Source organism: Castor canadensis, chromosome 13, assembly GCF_047511655.1.
Source record: "Castor canadensis chromosome 13, mCasCan1.hap1v2, whole genome shotgun sequence".
NCBI lineage: Eukaryota > Metazoa > Chordata > Mammalia > Rodentia > Castoridae > Castor > Castor canadensis.
The window spans coordinates 48,458,388-48,482,056 of NC_133398.1; the positions used below are offsets into that span (position 1 = coordinate 48,458,388).

At 40.4% G+C, this 23,669-nt stretch overlaps 1 long non-coding RNA gene across 1 annotated transcript in view; it reads left to right on the forward strand.

Annotated features, from left to right (window-relative positions):
* The first annotated feature begins 1,247 nt into the window (after positions 1–1,247).
* The window catches only part of LOC141415641 (uncharacterized), a 67,438-nt gene continuing 45,016 nt past the window's right edge, over positions 1,248–23,669 (forward strand). Inside the window, exons 1-3 of the long non-coding RNA XR_012440628.1 lie at positions 1,248–1,417; positions 3,608–3,851; positions 9,443–9,517. This is a non-coding gene — a long non-coding RNA (uncharacterized lncRNA). The remainder of the gene's footprint in view (positions 1,418–3,607; positions 3,852–9,442; positions 9,518–23,669) is intronic.

Below are 23,669 nucleotides of genomic sequence, written 5' to 3' on the forward strand. Positions count from 1 at the left end.
GCTGGTCTTGAACTACAATCCTCCCCATCTCTGCCTCCCAAGTAGCTGGGATCATAGGCATGAATCAGTACACTTGTTTCACTATTATCACTTTTAAGGAAGATGAAACTGAGAGTTAGAAAATCTTAGAATCCAGAAGCAAAGTCAGTGACCTTAAAGCCATGTTGTTCTCCCATGTCACCAATTGCCTGTGCTTACACCTGGTGACCAAGGCATCACTGCATGAATTGTTTTTATCACAGGTAGCTGACCTTGAATCCCGGGATGCTCAGAGGAAGCTCATGAAATTAGTATTGGTTTCTGGTGTGATGTTTCTGTTCTAATGTTTGATTGGGCCATTCTTTCTCATCCTTGATGGTAAAAAGAACATTTGCATTATAAACGATCACTGATCCCAGAAAGTTGGCTTGAGCTTCCAACACTGCTGACTGTTCCCTGTAGACAAAGTGGTATGCCACTAAGGCTGATAGATGAGAAGTCTCCTACCTCTTTGGAGGAACTTCTTTTACAATCTTCAGAGAAATTCAGACAGCTATTTATTTTTGTATTTATGCAAATTATATATACATACAGAGTGGCTAAAACATAAAAACAACATATGGTTTAGGAAAATTTCTGTAAGTGCTCCAGGCATCTCTGGATACAGAAATTGCATGACTGCTAATAATGTATCTTCCTTAGCAGACAAAGATCACAGTGCTCACCTACTTGTAGAATATAGATGGTATGGAGCTCTTCTAGAGGGGTGTGCTATTTTAATACTCGACCTTATTCGTGATAAGCAATTGTCATTTTAAAGCAGTTTGATCTGGGGGTTATGAGAAAAGCCATAAGTGCCAGAACAGAATGGAGCAAAACTCTCTCACAGGAGAGAGCTGAAACCAGCCAAAAACACTGGCCATAGTATCATACAGGAAATTGGACACGGGGGAGTGGTATTGAGACTCAAACCTGTTAAATTAGAAATACCTAGAAAGCAGCAAAGAACCAGCTCCGAATGAATAAGCCTAATTAATAAGCCTAATTAATATTCTCTCTTGCTAACCAGAGAGAAAGGATAAGGAATTAAAGGAAACCAAAGAGGGAAAATTTTTTTTAAATGAATGTTCTAGTTATTAGACTCCATCCATATGCCAGGGTTATGGTTTCCTACCGCTTTCACAGCAACAGAGGCAAATGGATACCATTCTTAGTTCCATGTTGTAGATGGGAAAACTGAGGTGCATGGCCAATGCCATGCAGTGAATAAGTGGAATACTCAGAGTATCTATCCAACTCTTTCTGATGCAAGGAAAGCTCATACTTTCCTACCCAGGTGGAAATCTTTCCTGAAGGACTCCAAATCATTGCCAAATGACATTTGCGGTCTCTGGATACATCCTGCATTGATATTTGGCAGAAACTGTGGAAACCAAAGGTGAGTATTGTGGCCAGAGCACAGCTGGGGACTCTTTAGTTCTCTCTCCTCTCAGGCTGCTGGGTGATAAGCTGTAGCCCTTGCTTTACACACCAGGCTTCATTTATTCTTTGTACCACAATGCAGCTCCAGTGCCTATAGTGCAGAAAGCAATTAATTTTCCCAATATTTTCTAATTTTTGGCATGTATTGAATGCAGCCAGAGAGACTAAGCCAGGATCGTATCAAGGACTTATGCCCGCATCTGTGCAGAGGGATGTGCAGTTGCCATAGCAGCAATCAATCTGCTAAATAACTGGTAACATAAACTGATTCAAAGGCAAAGACTGATTTGGGTCAGGAAATTGCACTCTATAAAGAACAACTTCTCAGTGACTTCTGAGGGTTTTTTAGCTTGTATGGATGGTCTTAGAAATGTATAGCAAGTGACTGCTCAGTTGCAGGAGGTGTGTGCTCCAAGAGGAGAGCAGCATGTTTTTCCTGGGAAGTTAGAATAGAGAATTCCATGGCACATGCCATGAAACTGCTCTTCTGCTGCATGTCAAGACCCAGAGGCTTAGGAGGACCAGGAACAAAAGCAATAGGGACCAATTTTTAAGTTGTCACCATATGCCGGGACATCTCTTGGTGTTTTACATGCATTTTGCCAACAATCCTGCAACATGAGACATACAGACATGGAGACTGATGTTAGTTTGCCGAGAGGCATAAAACTGCCCAAGTATGGATTCAGGGTTCAAATTCAGGTTGACTTTGTGCAAAATGCGGTGCTCTCTTCACCCTGCCATGTTGCATTTCTGTCTTGGACTTTTTCTGAAAAGAAAGAGCATTTCTTCTTGCTCAACATCATGGGAAGGACTTCAGTGTTCTGATTCTGCTCTGCATAGTGTGGAATGCTACTAATAATTTTTAATCCAATGTGAACACTAAGTTTTCATGCACAAGGACTTGATACCTCTAGAGGAAGCACTGACCAGTTTGGATGATTCAGATGGTCATGACGAAAGGAAAAACATGCTGTTTTTTTTTTCATCAGGCTTTTAGATCAGTGGCAGGTACACTATTGTCTCCATTTTGGTTTGGTTTCTCTGGGAAGTGAGTACATCTGAACCACAATAAGAAGTGTCATGTTGTAAGCCAGCTACCAAGGACTTGGTAGTCAATGTTGGGTTATGGGTTTTGCTAATTTCTGTTGGTGTGATTTCAGGAAATTTACTTAAATTCTTTTAGCCACTATGACCAACCCTATAAGATGGGAATGATGATGATGATACTAACACAATTACTTAAAATTCTTTTGGGAATGAGACATAGGTAAAAATTGCCTCAGTCTTAAGGACTAAAGTCTCCAAAAGATTCCCTTGTATCAGGGAATATCCCTATGTCTTTTTAATTTTATTTTTAATGTTTGGTTTTATGGCTGTGCATTAAATATTTGCAAAATGAATGAAGTCTAGGAAAGCACCTCGTAGAGTGCCTGTCACATGGTTATGTTTTAATAAATAATAGTTTTCCAATTAAAAAAAGCCTAAAAATTGTTAGAGATCTTTTTACTTTAGAGCTCGGTTTGATCATGAGTTTGATTTGGTATCTGAGAGTAACTTGAGCCCTGGGAGCTTGGAGGAAGGAGATTTGAACATTTGGATGTACCTTTATGTTTTCTGTTCCCTCTTTCTGATTCTGTGGCTGAAAGTTGAGATAAGGCAAGTGCTGCTGACAAACTTTCCTCTAGGAGGCCTCACCTTACCAGGGTCTGCAGCCTCTGATCTGGGTCAAGACGGCTGAAAATGAACTTAAAAAATTACAATTTGACAAAGCTGTGCATCTGGACTATACCTCTCAGAGCTGAGTTCATTTAGAGGATCCTATTGTTTTTCAGTTTCTCAGCCCAAAGGATGGCCATTTCTAGTAAAAATGTAATCTTCAAGCCAGCCTTTTTCACATGGACTGTCAATGGGTTATGAACATCATATAGGCAGGACTGGGTTGCATTTTGAGTTTGTAACTTGGAGGTAAAAATTCTGTTTGTCCCTTCTCATCATTCTTTCTAATGAAGTTGATATTTTTGCATTGACCTATAACTTCTCTACTCAACTTCTGGGTCTGGCATTGTTGTAATTTCTGGCTTCAAAATAAGTGCTCAGTTTTCTTCCTGTCTGTGGACATTGATTTTTTTTTCCTTTAACCTAGAATGCAAACGGAACCTGTGCCTGCTATCTGAATATCTATAATTAGAATACCTGTGCAAATCTGCCAATTGACTCTAATAGATTGAATCCAAGTCAGCAACAGTGTTGGAGGGGAAATGAGATTGCCTTGCCTCCCAAGTTATCTTCGGTTCTTAGCCTGAATGCAGATAGATTTCCCACATTCAAGATACAATGGTCGGCAAGAGTTCCTGAGACCCTGGAGGCAGAATGCAATCATCACACAGGTAAATTATCCCTGCCGTGAGAAAATTGAAGCAGTAAATGAAACATTAGTCCACTTCACTAGGAGGTCATGTATGTTATGGTGCCACAACAGCCTGATTCTCTGATTATAGTTAGAGTTGAGTCTGCCATTCATGCCTTCATTTTTTTTGTTCTTTTTCTCTTTTTATTCTGCTGAGCTTTGTTTTTACTTTAGATTTTTGTGTTCTGCCAATTAAGCCCCAAATTGGCAGTTAAGACAAAACACAGATGAAAGGGAAGGTGCAGTGAGAAAGGAGACAAAGGCAATGGAGAATAAAGTTGAAAATTGCTCCTTTCTTCCTTCCTTTCCCAGCAGCTGTGTTGAGCAAAAGAGATACTGATTTTGTCTGATGGGGAGCCAATAACTCACTGGGCTGAATTCCTGAGTGGTCATCGGTAAAACTGGGTAGAGAACAAAGCTTGGTATCTGAGCTGATCTTCTCTCCTTCTTATGCAGCTGTTCAGGTCCCTGGGCTCCTCACATGCAACAGGATTAGATGCCATTTACCAAGGTTTCCTCTGAGCAGGCCTCACTGCTACTGTTCTGAGTGTATTGTATGAATCGCCTCATGATTCTCTTATAAAAACCCTAAAAATAAAATGTCAAATCAGGTGCAGGTGACTTCTATAATCCTGGCTATTTGAAGGCTGAGATCAGGAGGATTATGCTTCCAGGACATCCCAGTTTATAAGACCTATCTCAATGGAAAAAGATGGGCATGGTGGTGGCACGCACCTGTCATCCCAGCTACAGCAGGAAGCATAAAGTAGGAGGACCACGGTCCAGGTTGGCCTGGGCAAAAGGTGAGACCCTATCTCCAAAATCACCAGGACAAAAGATCTGGAGGCATGGCTCAGGTGGTGGAGTGCCTGCCTAGCAAGCAGGAAGGCCTGAGTTCAAACCTAGTACCACCACCAAAAAACAAACAAAAAAGCCAAAACAAGTCCCCATCATTTCCATTTAGCGATGAGAAAGCTAAAATAATAGAGAAGCATGGCAGGTGTATGAAAGTCATGTTTACAAAGTGGTGGAAAGAGGACTCAAACCCAGGCAGCTAAATATGAGTATGTTCTTGCATTAGTTTCTAATTGAAAAGTATTCTGTGTTCATTCTAGGAAACCTGGAAAACATTAAAAAGCATACAGAAGAAAATACAACCTTCCACTCTACTGTCATAAAACCATAATTATTTCATTCCTTCCATTGCTTGATAAAAATATATTTTAGAAATATATTGTTGATATCATATGGTAGGTAGGATATCTTGCTGTTTTCTGAAGAATTTAGGTGACTATTTTCCCATGAGGTTTTAAGTCCTTTCTTTGGACAGCATGATATAATTAACCATCCCCCTATTGTTGGACATGGAGACCACTCCTGGTATTTACATTTTAACAATGAATAAATACTTGCTTAGTTTAAGGAAATATAAATGAATGTTTTTAAGGTATGAAGACAGGAATGGGTGGCTTTTTTGGGGGACAAGAAATTCTTCAATCCAAATTTACCTTCCTTTTTCTGATTGTCATTTTCACTTTTTCTTTGTATACATTCTCTAAGGCTTCCACCACTCATGCCTACTTTCCTTTGACGTCTGTACTCACAGTAAAGTTTAATGCAACCTCAAGACTGCCTGAATGGCAATCTGAAAAGTGAATTTTATTCAAGAGTTGCAATAGGCTTTTTAGATGGCATAGTTTTTGGGTTTTCTGGAAAATATTTTTTGTGTGTTTCACTGTCTCCAGTTATCTTTGTACTGTATCCTCCAAAAAGAGCTTTATTTTTAACTCAATCATTTGCCTATTGTTTCATATCTTTTTGTGTATGATACTTGATTGACCAAGGGAGTAAAGAGCTCAGTCAAACATGGTTCTTGCCATTAAAGGCCTATGAGTAGAGCCAGGGACAGGAATGAAGATAATTATAGTTGTGAGTGCTGTGATACATTGGTTATAAAGGGTTCTGGAAACCCAGCTTGAGAAGCATGTTTTCTAGAAAGAATAGATATCTGCAAAAGAGATGGATACATGGAATGTTTAAACTCAGCCTGAAAAGACAATCATAAAATGTGCAGGCAGATGAGGTGGAGAAGGGCTCACCTTACAAAGGGAGGTTATACATAAAGGTACAGAAGTGGCACTTGTTTAAGAAACACATGCCATGTAGGAAGTCCATGTAGAGGCTGGATAGTGGTGGAAGATGAAGTTAAAGAAGCAATAGGAATGAGATTATGGAGTGTGGTAGGTGCCAACTTTAGTGATTTCATAGTTTATTCCATAGGTGTTTGTGAATGTGTGTGGAATTTAGCAAAGATCTTTCAGAAGCTCACAAGGGACATCTTAGGTACCAGTTTGGGTACCCTGTACTTATACTTCTTTATGATCACTCCTACTTCAAAATTTGGCTCCTTATAAATGACTTGGAGTCTCAGAAGCTATTCAAATACTTTTTGTTAATAAGAAATTTCTCAATTCTTAGTGTCTAGTAGAACTATTTAAGACTCCTGTATTTAACTTATTCATGGTCTATGACATTGTAGTCTACTCTGGAGGGCTCTGCTTTATTTGGTGTATATTGCTTAAGATTGTTGAGTTGCCTCAAAAAAACCTGAAACTCTGTCAATGCATTTGCTCTTGTCATTATGGTCCAATATTGGTCAAGGCAGATGGGATGGTTGTCTGTAGTCTCGGTTCCCCTAGGACTTCAATTCTCATTTTATTGGCCAGAACTCAGTCTCAAGGCTGCACTTCATCCAGGCAAGGCTGGAAATGTGTGTAGGGAGGGTGGGTCTGGAAGAAAAAGAAATGGGATTTGGTGATGAACATACAGCTGCAGTGTATGTTAATATTGCTATCACTATAAAAATTACTGGCTTTGGAGTTTGAACTCAGGATCTCATGGTTGCTAGGCAGGTGCTCTACCACTTGAGCCATGCCTCCTGCCCTTTATACTTTAGTTATTTTTTTCAATTGAGTCTCATGTTCATGTCCCAGCTGGCCTGAACCATGATCTTCCTATTTACGGTTCCTGAACAACTGGGATGACAAGCCTGTACCAGCATGCCCAGCTTTTATTGGTTGAAATGAGGGTTTGCCATCTTTTTACCCAGGCTGCCCTCTAACCACAGTTCTCTCAATCTTTGCCTCCCAAGTAATTAGGATGACAGGTGTGAGCCACTGCACTAGGCTTGTAGTGTCACTTTTAAGGATGGCATCACTAAAACCACAAGTCAGGATTTCTGGTCTGAGAACATCCCATTCTCACAACTATTTCATCACTTTTGAAATTCACCTGATCTGTTTTTGAGTTTATAGTCTGGCTTATTTGTTCAGGTTTTCTATTTCTGCTTTTATTCAAAATTTATTTTCCATCTCTTTTCCCACTTGGAAAAGCTCTTACAAAGTAAAAGTGTTTATAGCTTCTACTTTCACTGTGACGTTGAAGTAAGGATTGAATTACTTTGAATTATAAATTCAAAATCCAATATTCTATCAAAATAGTTTTCTAAATTAATTTAGTTATATCTTAAATGGAAGGTGAAACAGAAGCCCACAAAAGGCTGGAAGGCAGTAAGACTGTGTTCAGATTACATTTATAATAGAAGAAAGTGCTAAAAATTTTTTCAGTTTCATTTGATTTATCTGTATAAAAGAATGACTTTATTGTTTCTTTCCCCTAATCTCCATATATAACATTTTCTGTTTTTACTCTTCATACCCTAAAACCAATCAGTCTGTCATATAAGTCATATATTTTGCTTTATTCTATCACCTCTGCACCTGCCTTACTTAATTCTGTGCAATCAGGAATGTGTTCTAGGGAACATAATTAGCCCTGCCAACAGACTAGCAATGTAGACAAGTTATTGGGGAAGGAAGTAGATTTCATTTCCGAATTACACAGGAACTATTATAAACACAAAGGATAGGTATTTGTTGAAATGTGCAATATGATTTGGCAATTAAGAGGTATTTTGGAGTTTTTCCCTTTACCCCTTACATGCCCATCTCCCTGGTCCATTAGTCCAAGACAGTCAAAATGAAAGACAAGTTATCAGGCAGCCACTCTGCCACAAAGATAATGTCTCTGACAGGAAAGCAAGGTTTTCATTCCTATTCAACTTCTGGAGCAATTCAGATGACACTGCCTCAAGAAAGACTTCCCTGAATGATGAGGCAGCATGCAAGAGCTCTGGCAGTTGGCTTCCTTAGTGTTCATGTTCCCTACTTAATACTAGCTGCGCTGCATTGTATCATAGTACTCTTAACATTCTATCAGTGAATAATCTCTTATAGTTCGGATATCTAGCATGATTCTGCACATGTGCTTGACACTCCATAAGTATCTGTTTGAATAAATGAAGCATGAATATGTAAGCTGGGGATCCTTTAGAAACAGGTACAGTTTTGTTTCTCTGCAGGTTCCTAGTTCTATGTTGTGGGTCATTTTTTTCAGTTCTTTCATGACCCAATTGCTATAGCTACAAAATAAACATGGCAACCCTAATTGCAGATTAGGAATTTGAAGAAGTGAGACAATGAGTATACAGCCCCGAGGAGAAGCCCTACTCTATGAATGCAAATTAAATGATAGTTCTGTAGTGTAGTGGGAACATTGGAGGGTTTGGAGGAGGGGCCTGTTGGTGTGCCACAGAAGAAATGTGAAAGAGAGGGAAGAAACTGTGTTGGTATCCTTGGTATGAGGTGATGAGGTCTGAAACATTTTGTTTGGTAAATAGAGTCCCAGATGCCATCTCTGTGTGGAGTGATCCACTTTGTTGAGCTATTTAAGTGGTGTATGGATGTCACAGCCTCTCAGTGATCCCCTATGGAACTGTTCGCCATCTTGCCAACAGGTGCTGGCTTGGATTGGTTGGGTTTATTACCAAATGAGGGACTAGTAACTCATTTAGACCCTCTAATGAAGGGAGTTTATTTTAAGGACATCCTGTAGTTCCTGCAGTTGAATCAGGAAGACTGTGAGCACCTAAGACAGTTACTACATATTCTCTCTCTCTCCTTCTCTCTCTCTCTCTCTCCCCCTCCCACCCCTTATCCAGCACAGTCATGATATGTCTGCTACTCTCTCTATATATACTCTTATTTTTGGCTGATAACTTTGTAAACTCCTCTAGTCTAAATCCCGCAGGGTAGTCATTTCTCATCCATTTCTAGAGTACGTTTTGTGCTAGACCAGTTAATGAGTCCTTAGCCTGGCTGGGAATGAATTTGGGGCCTTTTTTTCCTGCCTTGTAAAGAAGGCCACTGGAACAAACTAGAAAGGAATATTGTGAACAATAAGCTAGCATAACTAACATGCCAGGGACAGAGCAGTTAAGAGGACAACACAACTTTGCCCGTAGCATAAAAGAAACATTTCTTACCTGTTGGCGTAAACATGGGCTAGCTGTGATGGGAGGGACTTAGCAACATAAGCAAGAAGAAGAGCTCAGCTTTAGGAACACCTGAAGGCATAAGCAAATATATCATCAGATAGTGTGCTCTAGAAAAATGAATTTAGCAATTCAAGAAATAACTTTTAGTGTTTTCTGTGTTCCAAACTCTATACTAGATGCTAAAGATACCGTGATGGACAAGACAGAGTCCCTGTCCTGTGTAGCTTACTTGTTCATGACTGAAATGAAAGGTAAGCAGATAAATACATTGATATGACTTTATATACTCTTCTAAGTGCAGTATGACTTACTTATTCATTCAGCAAACTTTAAAAAATTTATGTGGTAAAATATATAGAATGTAAATCTTCCTATTTTAACCTTTTTTTTTTTTGAGATAAGTTTTGCTGTGTGTTCCAGGTTGGCCTCAAACTCAACAATCTATCTTAGCTTCCTGAATGCTGGGAGTATAGGCATTTATACTACTTTATTTTATTTTAATTGTTTTTATGTATACAATTTAGTGGCACTGAGTATGCTCACAATGGTATGCAAATGTCACCACTATTCCATCTTTAGAACTTTTTCATTATCCAAACATAAACTCTATGCCCACTAAACAATAACTCACCACAACCTATTTTCTGCCCACCCCCTGTTCCCTGGTCATCACTATATTTTCTGTCCCTATGAATTTGCATGTTCTGAGTACCTCATAGAATATTTGTCCTTGCATTTCAAGCTAATTTCATATAGTACAACATTTTCAAATTGTAATATGTGTCAGAATTTCTCTCCTCTTTAAGGCTGAACAATATTCTCTTATATGTATATGCTACATTTTGCTTTTCCTTGGGTTACTTCCTACTTTTGTCTATTGTGGATAATGATGCAATGAACATTAGTGTACAGGATGAGTGACCAGTTCTTTTAGGTAAGCACATGTTTTGAGTGCCCTGGCATGAGGATACACATTCAAGGCACTCATTCCAGTAATAAAAATCAACTGTGAAGTACTAGAGTGGTAGAGGCATGCTCACTTAGAGCACCTAGGAGGATCACTGGGTGTAGTGTCAAGGAAGGCTTCCTAGAGGAGGTTGTACTGAGCTCAATCTTAAGGAACAAGTAGAATTTAGCCAGGTGAAGAGCAGAGGGAGGGGCATTCTAGATAGGTGGTAGAATATCACAGCAGAGAGGCTTGAGCATGTACTCCTCTACAGAAGCTCAAGATGGCCCAAGATAGATGTGTGGTGGGGAGTAATGTGGGAGAAGGTAGAAGAGATGAGGCTACCAAGATAAGCAGGAGATCTGCAAGCAATGCTAAGGAACCTTACAGGAACCGCTTAGGGCAGTGGTGCTTCTTCTTGATTGCACTAGAGAATTGCTTAGCAGCTCTCAAAACACACCAATGCCAAGCCTGAGTTTGGTTTAATTGGTCTGGTTTGGGGCCAAGACACTGGCATTTCTTAGGTTTCCCCAGGTAACTCTAGTGTGAAGCCAGGATTGAGAAGCACAGCCTTAGGCACTGGGGAAGCTTTTAGAGAGTTTTAAGGGAGGAAGTAGTAAGATCAGATTCTTCTTAACCACTTGCAGATATTTCATTGCAAAGTGAATTGTATAGTTGAGGAGACCTCCTTGGGAAAGGAGGCCCTTGTCTGTTCTCTGAGACTCATTTTGTCCCACTATGAAATAAAGCAATGACCTACATACCTCCAAGACTATTGTAAGGACTGCATTTTCCCCAAACACAGGGTAAATGGTGAGTACATTTCTTCAAGGTAAAGATGACAGTGCTGAGGAGCTCTGGGCAGGGCTCTTTCTCCACAGTGTCCTGAGACCCATACTCGGAATGCCCATGGAGTGCGCCAGCACTATCACTGAGAAGACAAGCAGTCTTCCATTGGTGTGGCCTAGCCTACCCAGGGCAGAGAGGACTGGGAGTCTGAGTTCCTCTTGTCTTGGCAGTTGGATGGGATTGCCTTAAACTCTCATGTCTCTAATGGAAGAGTTTCTGATGAGCAGGATGAATTTACAGTGTATTTGACTGGAATGAAAATAAAAGCTAATGCAGCTGTGTGTGATAACGATGAGGGAGAGCAAGGCGGCATCTGCCTGCTGACTTCATTGCAGGCTCCATGCTGTGGCAGCACTTGTGTGTTGTTTGCTTGTTTCCATCTCTGTCTGGAGCAGATATCTTATAGCAGAGCCATTCACCTGCTCCCTTCCTCCCCTTCCCAGGGGGAAGCTACATGACTAGGTTCAAACAATGAAGAGTAAGAGGCCTGATTCTGATCATATCTTATGGTGCAGGAGCCTTTAATTTTCTAGGGAGAGAGGTCTTCTTTTGCTTTACCTTTGATTTGAGAGCTTGAACAATACCCTTGGTCATTTTGTGCTTTGTGCACAGGCAGTGGGGGGAAAATATAGGTTCTGTTCACAAGGATCAGTTGAAATTAATTATGCTGGTAAGTGGGGGAATAAAGATGACTTGAGTGGCCTTGGGACATAGAGAGAAATTGGGAGGGAAGGTGAGATCCCTGTGCATCTCTTTCACTGTGTAAGTAAATATAAAGATCTGGCAACTATTTTTTGTTTGTGATCATTGTATGTTAAAGTTTTCTCACAGTAGTAAAATTCCAAGTTTCCCCTATCCCACTGATTATGCACAAGGTCTAGCATATCCTTGAACAGTCTTTGCATTCTGGGTACATGCATAAAATTTATAACTACATTAATTTATCTACACTTATCCTCTTTTCAATTCATGTGGATAGTTGAGTAATTGGTGATAACTTGGGGAATCCTAAGTCCAAAGGCCCAAATGTTACAGGGTGCAGTGTTTCTGTATAGATCAGAAACCTCACCTTATTATCTGGACTTATTTATAGGCTTTGTGCTTTCCTTTCCCAATAAACTGGTTCTTCATTGTTTGAAAATAACATCGTGGGATTAATAGAGTATTCAAGACAAGTCTTTCAGTTTGTGGCTGTCTACAGGGCTTTCCTGGAGCCGTGGCCCAATAGGGGGCCCAATGATTCCTAACCTCAGTAACAGGGGCTGGCCATGCATACATGCTCAGATGATGGGCCATCTGGGCCTTGCCTAGTGCCAACTCAAAGTATTTCACTTGACAAATTGAAGGTGAGGAAATCTTGGGTTTTCTAGATTCATCTGAATGCAGAAACCATCCCTTTTAAGCCATGGTAAGGAAGTAACAGAAAGGACCCTCCTAAAAATGTGCAAGACATGTTTTATATATTACTTCTTTGAACCCCCACTAACTTTGCAAGGCAGGAATTTTTATCACTGCTTTACAGATGGAGAAATTGAAACTCCAAATGGCTAAACAACTTACTCAAGATTACCTAGTTATGCTGGTGGCAACCAGAGTTGGAATGCAGGTCTAATGTACGGGGCTTTATACCTGAAAGTCTCAAACTGTCAACTGCTGATATTTGGGTACTGATATGGGGGGCTGCTTTGTGCATCGTAGAATGTCTATCAGTATCCCTGGCCTCTATTCTAGAGGACATTAGCACCTCCAATTCCAACCCAGTATAACAACCAAAAATATCTATAGACCTTGATAATTGTGTCCTGGTGGGCAAAGCCATCCCACTCCCAGTTGGTCAATGCTGCTCTTTGTTGAAACGTGTTCTCATCCAATTCTCATAACAGCCCTGTACCCTAGACACCACTGTCATTGCCATTGTACAGATTTATAAAATGGAACCTAGAGCAATTGTGAATTGAGCAAGGTCTCAAAGCTTACAAATAGCTATCATGTTTTTGCAGGTGGAATGAGTGAAGAGGCTGATAATTTGTGATGGATACCAAGCCAGTACAGTATCAAAGTCTATTTTTTTACCCCTTTACAAGGCATTTGAAGTAGAGCCTGGCACGATTGAGAATCGTGATAGATTCAAATCCACTCAATGTATAGTGGAACAGGAATACCTGTTATGAAACACACCAACACTATTTAGGGGTCCAAGAACCTAAATTGAGGAACACTGACAACTGTACCTTGCTGAGTGTGAGGTGACCCTAGAGTAAAATTTCAGGAGAAAGAATGGGAAATGTTAAATTGGAAAGGAAGAGTTGTAGAGTATTACCAAATGTGAAACTACTTATAGAATTCAGTTTAATTACCAGACAATGATGTCTTCTACAAAGTGACCCATAATGCTGGGGTGAGGGATCTACTTCAGAGCTTGAATGATATGTCTAATGCATTCAAATGACTCCCCATCACTGGCTCATGTTTAATCTCAAAGCTAAGTGGGCTGCCTTGTTTGGAAGCTTAGTGCATCCTGAGGTTCTAAAAATGGTTACAGTGAAACAAAAACAGCTGTGTCAACTTCCAATTTCCGCTCTATTCAGATTCACACTCTGCTTTCTTCTCTCAAAGGCCCTGGAACCCAGGCACACATAAGCACACACGTGCACGTTCTCTCTTTCCTTTCCTTTCTCAGGCACTGGAGCCCAAGGAGGGACATGGGCATGCGTACATCACACACACACACACACACACACACACAAACACACACACACACACAGACACACAAACACACACAAACACATACACACACACAAATACACAAACACACACACATACCACGTACACACACACATACCATGTACACACACAAACACATACACACACACATACACACACATACACACACAAACACACATACACACATACACATACAAACACACAAGCACAAACACACATACACATACATACACAAACACACACACATACACACATACACAAACACACACACACACACACAATGCCTCTGTCACTCACTCAAATTCATTTCTCTATGGAGAGGGAATGTTTCTCATTTTCCAAAAAGGAATCACAAACAAGAGAAGTCACAAGAGCCCAGACTACAATAAAATGCTACAATATGCTTTCAAGCTGGAGCGACTAAAAAAGCTGGAAAGAGAAAGCGGCAGTATAATGTCTATTTTTATCTTCAACTATAATCTACCCACTTGTGGTTTCATAGCTGTCAGGAGGCAGAAAAGGACATGTAATCATCCTACCGTTTTCTGCTCGTGTCTTCCACCACTGTGACATGGATGTGGGTGTGTGTTCACATACACAGATACTTTAACACAACTGTCAAAGGATTTCATTAAACTCTCACCTGAGGCTAGATTTTTTTTTTTTTTTACAATCTGCTCCTTTGTCCTTTAGTTCTTGGCCAAACATGGATAAAAACCAGGTGACTAAAACTATTTTCTGGGTGTCTAGGAATCATGGTTAGTATTGGATAACCAGAAGGAACAGCCTTTTTTCAGGGGTTTCCTAACTTCCGGCTCACCACTCTCTGACTTTATGGTTGTTGGTCTCCTTTAGCAATCATGGACCAATAGGAATAGCACAGCTTAGGGGATCAGAGACCTGAGTATCTCACCTCATTATTCTATGTGCAAACTCTGTGATCTTCAATAAGTTATTTGCAGAAAAAAACCACAATACCAAAAAAATGCTATTAGTAGGTAGCATTTTTTAGTTTCAATCTTGCGGTAACTTAGGGTTTATATTATCTTGAATTCTCTCAATAACCCAAAGAGGGCTGTCCTAAGTTACCGCATGACTGAAACTAAAAAATGCTACCTACTGATAGCATTTTTTTTTTGGTATTGTGGTTTTATCTGCATTATTGATATTATTGCTATCATTTGCAGTAGGAGGAGCAGTAGTTATAGAAGTAGTAGACGTAGTTTGGGATTTAATGTCTACATTTGTTCTGTATTCTTTGTTGTTTTTCTATCATTATTCTCTTATATTGGTGGCAGAGGGTATTATATGAGGACCCTGGATTGCCATCCTGGTTAAGGCAGAGAAATGGCCTCTGTTGTGGTCAGATATTGCCAAAGTCTATGCTGTCCTAGCCTTTTCTCTAATCTTTCTGGCAGATAAGACTCAAAACATTAGAAGAGAAGCTCAGTCCTTGAAAGCTCCTTCTGACCACAGACCTCCTTTTCAGTGGCTGCACTGGCCACTTGGTCTAAATGGAGGATCTAGGTGTGAGTTTGTTGATAACTCTTCAAAGAGCCAAGGCTCTTGGTGTCCCACAGACTTCAATTCAGGTGCTGCCCTGACTCTTCTTGGTCACACGAATGCATCTATGTTGCTGAAACTTCCAAGGATTCAACTGACCTAGTCTGTAAAATAATGTGCATATAGAGATATGGAGAGGTTCAGAGGAGGTTCAAAGTGTGAAAACAGTCTACAAACTTCAAGGTACCAAATAGACATCAGCTTGCTGCTTTATATTAAACGACAGTAGAGGGACGATCTAACCTTTCCAACCCCTGAAGTCTCAACAAACATGTAAGTTTCTTTGGGCTTCAAACCCATTTTGTATAGAGTAATATGATTTTTGAGTGTGAGTTTCCCTCTGTGCTTTACTCCCTGCCTGTGTACAGACCCAAAACCACACACCACACAGTCACTTCTTTGTCTGCAAGCTCATTAATGCTGTAACAGCTTCAACAGAAGAGCAGCTGTTTGGTGGTGTTGTGCTCACTGAGAGGGACACACAGGTACTGCTGCTGCTATTAAGCATTTGCAGGATGACAGATTGCCTCAATGAAGTGCCCATGTGCCGCTCCATTATGATGCCTCAGGTTGAAAAAAGCCTGGACCCACCAAAAAGCTTTCACAGATTGGAAAGTGCACAGTTTGGGGGTGTTTAGCACTTCAGCACATGCTCTGTGACTGTGCAGTCAAGTTAGCATGTCAGAAGAAATTAGTCTGCAGCAGGCCACATATGTCAATCACTGGTGGAAGCATTTCCCTGACACCCAGGATATGGACTCTGAAAAAAGGTTGCTCACCTTAAAGCCCCATCGAGGTTAGCACGTCTGTGGGATTGCCCAGAATCTCATTCTTGGGCCAGGTATTTACAAGAGGTGCGAGAGTTTGGAGAAAGAAGTTACCTAAGTAAAAATGGAATCTCTTGTCATTTATTTTGAACCAGGCAGAGTGAGAGATTTATATTGCACACACTGGCACATAATATACCAACCCTGCCAAGTGGGCACTATTAATATCTGATTTTTCAGATGGGAAGGTTGAAGTGAGGAAAGGTTATGTGGTTTGAAATTATTCTAACCAGGGAGTCCCAAAAAGATCTCTCAGAATCCAAATTATGCCTACTGCCCACACTCCTTCTCTTCCATTGAGCTTGTGCCTATAAGGTAATGAGCTTGATTATCTTTGTGAACAAACTACCAGCACTTTCACAATTGACTTTCAGCTTTTTAAAAAAAGAAAGTATGACAGGCACTCTTCCACAACCAGTGTGCATAGACTCCTGTTGGGGAATTTCTTTCTGAGGTGGTGGCATCTTCTTTTGAAGATAGTCAATAATGGTGAGTTACTGCCTCTTGTAGGTAAGTTGATGAGTGGTAGAGAAAATGATTAGGATTGTGTTCTTAGAGTCTAGGCAGGAGATGAGCTACAGTCAAGGGCAACAGTGGCAGAGGTGAGGGCAAACTTAAGAGAGAATTGAAAAGACACACAGTGACCAACTTAAGAGTACAGTGGGAGAAGTGTTTCCAGCTTTGGAAGCTGTCCATGGTAGTGTGATTTCCTAAGTACAGGAGGAAGAGGAATGATTTTCTTGAAGGAGTAGGGAGATCATATTGGGAAGAAGATGGTGAGAACATGCTTTCTTTAATACTTGAGTCATGTTGCTCTAGTTAGGAGGTAACTTGAAGCTGTTGTTGAAAAGTTGGGTGTTGCTGGTGAAAGAATGTCCAGAGAAACCATGAAAGGAGAGCCAATGGGGACAGTGCAAAAAGAAGAGCAAAGAACAATGAAGCTTAATATGTGAAGAGTATGTGAGGAAGGGGGTGCTAGTAATCTGTGAGTAGGATTGTTTCTGTTTCAAGTATATCACTGAGGATAGATTTTTTTGTGGGACTGAATTTGAACTCAGGACTGTGCACTTGCAAAGCAGACACTCTACTGCCTGAGCCACATCTACAGTCCCTTTGCTCTAGTTATTTTGGAGATGTGGTCTTGTGAACTATGTGCCCTGGGCTGATCTTGAACCGTGATCCTCCTAATCTCAGCCTCCCAAGTAGCTAGGATTGCAAGTGTGAGCAAATGGTGCCTGGCAAAGAGATTTAAATTGAACAAACATTTATGAGAAGAAGGAAAAAAGGATCATTTGCATGTCAAGATGTGACCTCATGAAAATTGTCTAAACAGGCCAGCTATGTACAGTGAAAAAAACCAGATGCTTGCAGGTCAGCTTGTGCACAGAGACATGCACAGTGCACCTTGCAGCTACATGGACTATTTGGGCTAGCGCTGAACTTTGCTTTGAAGGATAAATTGGGGAGATAAACAGATAGGTAAATATTCCACTCTTCTTTGCCTACTACTAGGACTTCTTTTCTCTGGGATTCTGTGAAGGCAGCAAGTAACTCAAGAGCCATGAAGATAGAAAGACATAACAACGTGGGACAACAAGAATAAAATACTGGTCTATAGCAGTCAGTTTTCCTCTTAGGTTTGGTGGTATAGACACAGTGATTCACAGAACTCTTTCATTTAAAAAAAATTTTATTAGGATATATTTGTTATATGGGGGGATTCATAGTGACAATTCTGATTAGGCTTACATTGTATATTGGTTAGATCACTCCCATCCTTTCTCCCCCAATATCCCCTCCCTGCCCCACTTAAAGCAGTTGCAAGAGGTTTTTTGTTCTATTTTGTATAAATAGATGAAGCCCATCAGCCACATATCCTCACTTTAATCTCCTTCGTTCACCCTCCCCCTTCCCACTAGTACCTCCCCCACTATACCTATTTTACAATCCTGTCTTTCATTATTATTTAAGTTTATGTTCAAAGGGGTTTTCTCAGCTGTGGGTATACTTTATTTTGTCCATTCACCTCCTTCCATTACTCTTTCTTACCCCCTTTCCTCCCTTTTCCACCTTTTCAACAGCTTTCAATACACATCCTTATGTCCTCTTTCTTCACAGATGCCATGTTTTACAGTATTACCGACGCTCTATCATTCTCTTTTCCTTTTCCTCTTTCCCCGAGTTCCATGGAGTAGTTCTACTATTATTAACTTTCTTCTGGTTAGTTGCCTCTCTTTTTCCTGGGGAGGGGTATGTTATGTGCTTATACTAGGTGAGCTATGCGTGTCAATCAGGAGTCAGCAAGTGTCCTGAGGAGCTCAGAGAGACAAAGCTAGACCATGATTCCTACATAGCCATGCGTACTTGGGCGAGTCGCTTCTATTTGCTGAGCTTAAGTTTTCTCAGTGTAAAAGGAAGGACTTGATGTGAATGCCCACTTTGTCCTCAGCAAGACATCAGAATATCTGTGAGGCACAAGTGAATATACGAACTCATTTGTAAATATATTTAACAAAAAACCAGTTCTGCAATTACCTATACAAGGTCAAAATAAGCCTATGATCTTTGATAGCTGAGTCATCAAGGCTCTTATCTCCAGCTGTTTTCCTCCCCAAATTTCCCTGTAGTGCCTCTGAATTGTATACAGAGGACTTTCCCTCATTGGCTTATTTGGTGTCGCCTCCCAGGGGAATTAAAAATCTGATGCAGCCCTCAAGGCTGCCTGGAATCAATATGGTCAAGTAATGGTGTCTAATGAGATTCATGCAGAAACCCTGGAAGTCACAGAGATCAACGTTGGTCATCCCTCATGCTCTGGCTTTGCTAGGGCCTTGCTTGCTTCCCTTAAGAACTTGCTGCAAGCCTCTACAGCTTCTCTTTGGATCTGGCACACTAAACCCCCAGCCTCACATTCTACCTCTAACCCCTTCATATTTTCTGCTTCAGCCACCCTGGCCACCTTTCTTTTCCTTGACTATGCCTAACAACTCCCACCTCAGGGCCTTTTCACTTCCTATTTTCTCTATGCAGGGGAATATTTACTCTCAAGTGATGTCACATAGTAGCTGTCCCACTTTTGTGAGGTCTTTGTTGAAATGTCGCTTCCTTAGAGGAGCCTTTATGGAACACCTGATATTAAATACCAACTCATGTATTTTTTTCATATACAGCTTGTTTTGCTTCATGCATATTTGACATTGTTATATTTACCTATTGACCATCTCTGTGTAGTACAGTGTAAGCTACATAAAGAGAGGGACTTTGAGCCAGGCACCAATGGCTCAAGACTGTAATTCTAGCTACTTGGGAGGGCAGAGTGGCTCAAGTGGTAAGAGCACCTGCCTAGCAAGCATGAGGTCCTGAGTTCAAATCCCAGTACCACAAAAAACAACAACAACAAACAAACAAAATTCCAACCCTAGCTTCTTGGGAGGCTGAGATCAGAAGGTTCAAGGTTTGAGGCAGGCCCAGGCAAAAAGTTTGAAAGACCCCATTTCAACCTCCAGCTGGGCACAGTGGCTTATGCCTGTCACCCCAAGCTACTTGGAAGACTAAGACCAGGAGAATCACAGTTCCAGGCCAATCCAGACAAACAAAGTTCAGGAGACCCCCATCTCAATAGAAAAAAGCTCAGTGTGCTAGCATACACCTGTCATCCCAGCTATGGAGGGATGTGGGTAGGGGAAGATAGTGGTCTAAGATGGTCTGGGCAAAAGTGTAATACCTTATCTCCAAATAACCTGAGCAAAAATGGACTGGAGGTGTGGCTCAAGTGGTACAGTACCTGCCTAGAAAGTGTGAGGTCCCAAGTCCAAATCTCAGTACCACAAAAGGAGAGAGAAAGACTTTGTTTATTGCTATAACTCCTATACCTAGCATAATGTCTGACACAGGGCAGGTGCTTAATAAATGTTTTTTGAATGAATGAAAAAAATAAACAAATAATAGAGAAAGTGCAATGCTCCAAGAGTTCTTTCTCTTGACAGTATGACTCTCATTTGTGTTCTTATTGAGAAAGATAAAATTCTGTATGTTCTAGTAGGAGAGTTAAATGAAAAAAGGGTGCATGCAACTCTAATTTCAGATGGTGGTTAGTGCTAGGAAGAAAACAAAGGAAGGACAGTAACTGAGTTGGGATGACAGAATTTCTTTTAGATAAACTGGCTAAGACTGTCTCTCTTTCAAAAGGGCTGTGCAAAAGAAGAATTGAGGAACTAGCAGGTGAAAAACCCTAGAAGTTGGAATAGTTCATTGCTTTATACAATGGTATGAAGGCCAGTAGTGCTAGAGCTGAACGAAAAGGAAGGAGAGTACAGGAGCCTGGGCTGGCAGACGGAGGCCAAGTCATTTAGGATCTAGATGATCAGTCAGAGGCTTAGGTTTTATTTTAGAAGTGAGGGATTGTCCACTGAACCAGGTTGGTGGTGTCACGGGTGAGTCAAATTTCAGTATACATCGTGCATGTAATTCCACTGAACTTGACCCTGCTGTTGGGTCTGGGTTACACAATTCAGAGTCTTGCCCTCCAAAGAGTTTCCTTTCTAAGGCTGCACAGTGTCCTTTTCCTTTATTTGATTTTGGTTACAGCAAAACAGTCTGTCACACAAGTTTTTAAATCCACATATTTAAAAATATTCATCTGGGGGAACTCAAAGTCCCACTCCTATGTTTTCTGGAGAACTTCCTTATCTCGGTTAAGTTTTTAAATTGTTAGGGCAAGGGTTCTGCCTCATTTCTCCCTTAGTGCAAGTAGGCAATACTTCAATGTCAGAACTCTAGGTTATGCCCTTGAACTGTTAAAAAAGTCAGTGCATGCTTGTATATAAACACACACACACACACACACACACGCATTCTTTCAGTTCTAAATATCTGGACTTTTCTGTTTCTCTGGTAGAAGACTCTTAATTTTCTGTGTTGAATCTCTAGCATAAGGCTGGTTTACATTTGTTTACTAGTTCAGCAAAATTTCTATGACTTTGAGTTACTTGTAAGAACTTTCTAGTATAGGAATTCTAAAGAAATCTCAGTTTTGGAAACAATCCTTTGGATTTTCATCTTTAAGTGTTGTTTCTCCCATCCAAGTACTAACCAGACCTGACCCAGCTTAACTTCTGAGATCACATGCAACTGGGTATGCTCAGAGTGATATGGCTGAAGACAAGTGTTGTTTCTGGTAGAAACAGGCTATTGGATGTCAAGTTATTAATGCTGCTTTTTAAAAAATTTTCTTTAGGTCCATAATTTAATACTCTTTCAAGTAATGCAAATGCATTGCATTATAACAAACTTCCCATTAGAACATTGTCTCAGTATTATCCCAGAGTAGTGGAAATCCTTTCAAGATTTGCCAAGAGAAAAACTTATCATTTTATAGAAAATAATTTTCTCAATATTTTCTCCTAAAATTCATTTTTTAACTTAGTGCCTATTGTCCTCTTTGCCAGCACTAGCAGACAACCAAAGAAATGAACAAGCAGCAGATGAATATTAATGGAAAAATTCTGAAACTGTTGATCATGCTTGATTTGACAGTTTGTGGACGTGTGGGCTCACAGTTCTACATATAAAAATTTTCTCCTAGTAAAATTGTTCATGTTTCATATGGTAGAGTTCACAATGCTGTTATTTTAAGGTGTTGGGCTGAACATGGTATTTTGCAAAAAACATCGCTTCTTCCAGTTTCCTTTTTCCTTTTCTAAGTTTGAAAGCCCTAGAATTTTAGGATTTGACTGAGGTCCATCCTTAGAAAGTACCCAAGTAAGATTTTTGTCTCTTATCCACCAATAGCTTAGAAAGTTTTTGACTAGTTTTTAAGCGGCTGGGTGAAGATGTGGCTGTTCAAGGTATTCAGGGATGGAAGTTCATGTTCACGTGTCCATTTAGCAAGCATGGCCTCTTCATGTTGTCAACTTTAAATAACCTCCATCTACATTTGAGATCTTGAAGAAGAGAAATAGGGAAACCTATTTCCCATAGTCCCCTTCCCCATGTGCTTCCAGGTTAGAGTCTGCCAATGAAAGCCACTCATGTGAGATTTAGAAGGTGGGTAGAAAAAGCGGCCATTATATTCCAGAGACTTTTTAAGCAGATGTGTGGACAGATGGCAGAACTGAAGCTTGCAGAAGTGTGTGGGAATATCCTGTGAACTACCTGCTTTGTGCTCCAGGCAGGAGAGATGCTCAGCGTGGCCTTTTCTGGATCCTTGATTGGGTGTTGCCAGCTGAAATGGGTGGTGGGAGCTTCCTGAAGGTTCTTGACATTGCAGCAGCTTCTTGGGGACCATCTGTTTATTTGCTTCAAGCAAAGATATTCAGCAGTGGCTTGCTTCTTTGCTGCCTCAGCCCTTTCAATGATTGTTTAAGCCTCTAGTTCCCTGTATTCAAACCTTTGTGCTTGGAACACTTAGCAGTTGGAGGTCATAAGATCTGGGGAGTGAGGTTGGGCCTATCAGCCATTTCTGACTGCCACTAACCTCTACAGTCCCCAATAATATCACCAGATAGGTCAGATTTATCCTTAATCCAGTCCAATAATCCCTTTTTATAGCACTATTTTTGTGGAAAGACAATCTCTTTCACACAAATCTCAAAGTACTTGAGAAGACACTAATTCGAGGGTTGGATTTATCTAACTATCCTTGAACCCATTTGCATTTTCAACATTCCCAGCACTTGGGAAATAACTCCACTTGCTTTCTTTTATTTTCCCCTAAAGCTATCATATTTAATGTAAAACCTGGCTGGTATCACTGCAACAGTTCTTTCTAGACTCTCCAAGTTAAACATTCTAGGCATGATGAAATCAAACTTTTTCCTAGGAATATACTCTTGCCCAATATCTGTGTTAATTATTGTACTTAAAACTGATTAAGGAAGGGTGCTGAAAGCAGCAATGTAACAGACATCTACTACTTCCTCCAAGTTCGCTCAACATGCACTTGATTGTATAAAAATATTTTCATACTATCTGTTTCACAGAGAAAATGCAGAATAGAAGTTCAAAGAAAATAAATTTAAAGTAGATACAGAAGCAGAGTGAGGGGATTAGTATGTAGCTTGGATGTTAATGGACATAGGCTTATATTCACCTGGTTTGTCACCACCATTAATGAAGCTTACGGAATGTACCACAGTGTCTCCTGAATCAGCATTGGGATGGGAGCTGCTGCTGGCATTTGCCTCCAGGTTGTACACTCTGCTGTTATCAATGCTCCCTTTCTGATTAACAAACTGTTTTTTTTGGCAGTGCTGTGCCTGAACCCAGGGCCTTGTACAGATTATGTAAACCTCTAGGCCCAACATTCTCTTCTTGCCATGTTTAAAACATTCACTCATGTTATAGGCAAGTAATGTTTTGGGAAGCATGTTCAGGGTTGATATCCCACTGTTGTGCCATCTTTATGACCATAGCAGTTTTTTAAATGTTGAAAAACTTTCTTACTGGTGGGTAGTCACTTCTTGAGTCTTCTCACAGCTCCTGTCATCCCACCAC